Source organism: Chlorocebus sabaeus, chromosome 17 (genome assembly GCF_047675955.1).
Source record: "Chlorocebus sabaeus isolate Y175 chromosome 17, mChlSab1.0.hap1, whole genome shotgun sequence".
NCBI lineage: Eukaryota > Metazoa > Chordata > Mammalia > Primates > Cercopithecidae > Chlorocebus > Chlorocebus sabaeus.
The window spans coordinates 25,817,162-25,823,161 of NC_132920.1; the positions used below are offsets into that span (position 1 = coordinate 25,817,162).

Below are 6,000 nucleotides of genomic sequence, written 5' to 3' on the forward strand. Positions count from 1 at the left end.
GCCCGCAGAGTGAAACCTTAAACCAACTGGCACATACATACCTCCCTATATTAAAATACCTAAAGGCCAAATACAATCTGAACATGCCAAATAAAAAGCACTAAAGCACGTCCCTTAGGCTTGAAGAAATTAATCATCAGTTGACAAATTCATTATAACTTGATGGCAAATAAAACAGCCCAGATGAACAAAACTGCTTTATAAGTGCTTTTCTGGATACCACATAAAAATGTCTTTCACAAAATTATTAGGTTAGTGCAAAAGTAATCGCGGTTTTTGCCATTACTTTTAATGCGATTACTTTTGCACCAACCTAATACAGCTTGCATGGAAATCCAGTGCTAAACTCAGCTTTCAGGAAACCAGTGTGACATAATGTTGGTAAAGAAAACAAAGTGGAGAGTATCAAGAGTATGAAGGTAGTGAATGAAAGAATGGAGAGACTTTATTGAAACACTCTTGGGCATTATCCGCCTATACTTTTACTTGAACCTCGTGCCTGGCTTTTGGTTTTACTTTTTCTTTCTCCTCGAAAAGTAGGTCATCTACTTTGCTGGGCTTTATTATCTGGAGACGTTACTTGCCCTTGGCCTTGTGGTGGCTCTTGGTCTTTTGGGGCAGCAGCACGCCCTGGATGTTGGGCAGGACACGTCCCTAAGAATTGGTGACTTTGCCCAGCAGCTTGTTAAGCTCCTCGTCCTTGCGAATGGCCAGATGCAAGTGGCGCAGGATGATGCGGGTATTCTTGTTGTCGCGAGCCGGGTTGCCAGCCAGCTCCAGGATCTTGGCGGTCAGCTACTCCAGCACGGCCGCCAGGTACACCGGCGCTCTGGCCTCGACCCGCTCGGCATAGTTTCCCTTCCGGAGCAGACGGCGCTGGAGCCTCAGCCAGGGGAGACCAAGTCTGGGACTTCAGCGCAAGCCTCGCCGCCATGCTTCCCACAACCAGGTGTCCCCTGCGAAGTAGTGCCCTCTAATGCCAAACCAAAAGAACTATATCCCTTACACACACACACACACACACACACCCCTTAATGGCTAACTTCTCTGGAAGGTGCCTCATTTAAGCAAAGCAGAACTGCAGATACTTTTACATGCCTTTTTCCACCATTTTGTATGCAATCAGACTTTTTCCAGACTTTCTTTGAATACAAGTATCTGCAGGATTTTCCTTATCACCTGTAGACACTTTTTCTCTTTTCGAGGAAGCTAGAAACAGATTTTGATATGCCTAAAGTTTTGAATGTTCTACAATCTCTAGAAAGGGCTCCAAGAAAGCCATGTATAATACGCATTTTTTTGTATAATTTGAGAATATTTATTTCTTCTATAGAGGGCAAGTAAATGAATTGGATGTGAATGTATGGAAGTCATTTGTTATGTATTCATGGAAATTAATAAGTATATCATACATAGGTTAAGAAATGGGAGGACAAAGAGATACCTATATTCATGAGGCCTGAAATAAACAAGACACCTGGACACAAGATACTTACAATATACTAAATATACAGCTAACACTAAATATCCAGGGTACACCGAAGGTTATACGAGCACCCAGTATTTTCAAGGCCTTGATTCAGCCACCTACTGAGAACACCCCTTCTGCCACCATGTGTTCTCTGTTCAAGAAACACACTACTATTCAGCCTTTAACAACAAGGAAGTCATGCTATTGGTGAAAACATGGGTGAACCTAAGGAACATTAGGGTAAGCAAAAAAAAGCAGGCACAAAAATACAAACACTACATAATCTCACTTGTATATGGAATTTAAGTGTATCAAACTTATAGAAGCAGAGAGGAGAACAGAGATTACCAAACGTTACGGGTTGGGGACATGTTGGTCAAAGCATATAAAATTTTAGTTAGACAGGAGGAATAAGTTTGGTTCAGGAGATCTATTGTAAAACATGGTGACTGTAATTAATACAATGATTGTATACTTGAAAATTGCTATGAGAGTAGATTTTAAATGTTCTCACCACAAAAAGATACATATGTGAGGTAATGGATAATTATCTTGATTTAGCTCTTCTACAGTGTGTACATATATCAAAACATCATGTTGTACACTACAAATATATATAAGATTTATCTGTCAATTTAAAAAAAGAAATAAATAAAACCCATAGCTGTTTAGCATGTCTTTCTCACAGAGCAAGTATGTGTCATTATCCTCTCCTATGGTACTTTCTGTCTGTGGGCTCCCTTGTTGGAATCTCAGTGGTAGTCCTTGTAATCACACCATTAGCTGGGAAAGTTAATGTGGCAGAGAAAGACAGGATGCTTGCGCATTCTGTACTCCCAGAGTCAGCACTATGGTCCTCCCATCTTGCTTGCTCCCTATTCTAAGTATGTAAAATTACACTATCTTTTTCCCTTGCTTCTTGCAGCAGATTTTATATTTGTTTAACCAACCATGCATATCTATCATCTTTATTTGGCCTGTGAGATTTTCTGTTCAATAGATGGCCTGCCTCCTTATGGCAAACTTGGAAGCTCCATCGCATCAGAATATTTTCCAACAAGATACCAGGGTTAAGATCAAGAAAGACGAGAGAAATAGAAGTTCAGTTGCTGGGAGAATCCAAGTGAATAATCTAGTAATCTTGTAAGATGTTGAAACAGATACACTGACATCTGATCCAAGGCCATGTGAATCATAAATTCCTTTTGCAATGGTATCCTTGAGTGGATCACTGGTAAGGCCTCCCACCTGGCCCATTGTAACAGATGATTGACCATTACCTCCAGGCAGTTCAAAAGGCCAAATGCTTCTTGCTGCCTGGGGAGCTGGCCAAGCACACTATTGGCTAACACCAAGTACACTAGCTGCCAGTGAGTTCCTTTTATCAGACTTCAACATCATATACCAAAGACAGTTTCAGAACTACCTTGGTTTTTAAAATTAGAGTTCTAGTTAATGTGTTCTTGCTAATAATTTTTTGGTTGTGTTAATAATTCATGGATTGTGAATCACCCAATCCACTAGTACATTAACACAGCAGCGGGTAGGGGAGAAATTTTAAATTTCTCTCAGCTTTAACATGTTTTCTTATGTGATTTGTTTTCTTTAGTGGTTTGTTTTCAAGATTATAGAGTACTTTGTGCATATGCTCTAATGTACCACTTATGAAGTGACAGCCTCTGTTGCTTTGCTTTTTCATTGAAGTCTTTAAATATCATTTTGTGCTCTGTTTGAAGTTTAAGTATTATCTTCATAATGTTCTCAACCTCTTATGGTATCTTGGTTTAATCTGTTTCCTAATTTGTTAATCTGTTTCCTAATTTGCTAGTCCAACTCCTTCTCCATAATTTTTAAAATAATTTTTCCAATTTACTAAGATTTTGAATCAGTGCTAGAGACATTGGTCCCTCAATCTAAGTGCTATGTTTTCCAGAATCACTCTTTTTTCCATGTCAGATAATTCCTGCTCAAGCTAGGGTTGGCTCAAAAAGGCAGCTTCTGACAGCAGTTGATTGTAGGTGGCTGGATTTATGACCCAAACCTGACCAGTGTCATTTCTTATAGACTTAGGTTAAGGAGGTTAGTTTCTCTCAAGTAGTTGAAGCTGAAATCTACAAAATTTAGATGCTGTAGGAAGAATCTTTTCAAAGTACTCTTGGTACAGGTCACAGTTGGGTACTAGGCTGTCTGGTGTTGCTTTCTGAGTGGTTCATGGCAAATATGAAGGCTATAAAATCAGAGTGGAATTTGATCAACTCATTTACATGCATTATTTATTTTTCATCCAATCAGAGATTGGGTTGTCCCTACGCTTTCTTTGAATATGGCAACTATAAATAGTTCCTACTTGGTACCATCTGACAGTCTTTTTATCTCTAAGCAGTGGGAGGCTGAATCTACTATGCCTGGCTCTTCCTTTAAGTAGTTTGCTATCACCATAAATGACTTTAAGAACATTTGTTTGCTATTTCCAAAAACAACTCTAAGAAACTTTTACCAAAACTCAGAAGATTAGCATTAGAGATGCCCTACAGAGAATTGCTCCATCTACTTTAACAAGGTCTTGAAACAAGTGTGCTCCAACATGGGCGTTTCATCCAAGGCAACATGTATTGAGAACTATTTTATCAAGGATATCGTCAAGCACACAGTAGGACAAGACTCCCTCTCGGCTCATTGTAACAGACACTGTACTATCGCCTCCAGAGAGAGCTAATGATCTGTGCACCTGCTCCTACCCAGGGAATTGACTCGGCATGCTATATCTGAGGACATCAAGGCCATTACCAACTCTATCCAAATAAGCTGCTGTTGAGGATTCAAAGAGCATAAGACAAAGGCTCTGTTCACAGCCATCAACATTTTCTGTTAATAGCTACCTCTTAATGTATTCATATTTCTGATGGATATCTCTTTGTATTGCCTCTTTGTGAATTGTTCAGGATCCTATATAATTGACTTAGTAAAACTTTTCTCCTTTCTACCTTAAATATTAAAAAGTAGGTCTATTTTGTTTCTGATTTTTCCTAATGAGGGATAGCATATGTTTGTATGTTTGTGTTTCAAAAAACCTACTCTGTGGCCAAAAATGGTCTCAGTTCACCACAAGATTCAGTGAAGGCCCCTGTATTAGTCTGTTCTCATGCTGCTAATAAACACATACTTGAGACTGGGTAATTTATAAAGGAAGGATGTTTAACGGACTAACAGTGTTTCACAAAGAGAGTTTCAGAACTACCTTGGTTTTTAAAATTAGAGTTCTAGTTAGTTCTAGTTAATGTGTTAACTATTATTTCTTAATAATTTATTGGTTGTGTTAACAATTTATTATTAACAGTTATTTATTATGTTCACATTTTATTGACCAAAGTAAGTCACATAGATATGCCTGATGCCAGTTGCATAGGAAAGCATCACCATCCCAAAAGGAAGGGCAGAGATATTTGTAATTACAAATACAATTCATCACAATCCAAACTTCTGATCACAAATATTCAGTTCATGCTCCTTTCCACACACAAAATATATTCAATGGGTGCCCCTCTCCCACTCCAAGAAAGAAAACCCAAAAGTCCTATCCAGTCACAGCATCAGCATTGAAGTGCAGGATCTCATGATAATCTCTGCATGAGTCTGGATTGGGGTCCTTTCGTTCTGAAACCAATACAATGACAAGTCTGCCCCACCTCTACTCTACCGCACAACTGCATATACAACAGTGCAACAGGAATAGGATAGCTACAAAAGTAGGAAACAGACAATACTCACTTGTTGGAGGAAATTATGAAATCATTCAGGGCAGATACTGCAAAGTTTTTCTACACTGGAGGTGTACTGATTAATTCCTTGCTTAGTCCGTAGTTCTACACCCTCAGAACAGCTCGTTGCTTTCCATGGCCTTTGGCTCCACCTTCTGGGAAATATTTTCTTTTCTATTATTCCTTTTGGCCACAGTTGAAGAGGACATTGGATATGCCCCTCCTTAGGAACTGAGCATCTTTCACAGTCCATCTTCTGCCAAAAAAAATTAAAATAAATAAAATGTAAAAATTGATATACTAGGGTATACCAATATATTTTTGAGTCCTGAAGTTACGGTCTCCTTTAGTCCAGGCTGATTTGTACAACTCTCAAGACTCTTTTCACTGCCTTGCTTACAACCAACTTTGCATGCTGACTTTACTTGCCACCCCTCCCTTCCCAATTAATTTGAAGATGTGCTCTTCTCTCTTCAAATCTTTCTCTCAACTTAATTTTGGGCACTTCAGGCCTATCAGATTCCCATGAGAAATCCATGTTCTTTGTCTCATTTTTCTGAGCCATTTTGTTGAACCAAAAGTATTTACTAGACACTATCTTAATTCAGAGGTTTGAACAACAAACATGAACATGGTTGAACATGGTTCCCTCATTGTTTTGACTTTAGTTCTTCTTATGAGAATGACTTTTAACAAGCTTTTTGTTTCTTAAGTCATTTCTCAACTAAGATGAAGTTTTTTTCTTTCAAACCTAAAACTCTAGATATTCTG

At 38.7% G+C, this 6,000-nt stretch overlaps 1 protein-coding gene across 1 annotated transcript in view; it reads right to left on the bottom strand.

Annotated features, from left to right (window-relative positions):
- Nucleotides 1-5,326, bottom strand: part of SLC17A3 (solute carrier family 17 member 3) — a 39,663-nt gene extending 34,337 nt beyond the window's left edge. The window contains exon 1 of the mRNA XM_038005781.2: nucleotides 5,240-5,326. The gene's annotated coding sequence lies outside the window, so the exon portion shown is untranslated. The remainder of the gene's footprint in view (nucleotides 1-5,239) is intronic.
- Between the last annotated feature and the right edge of the window lie 674 nt (nucleotides 5,327-6,000).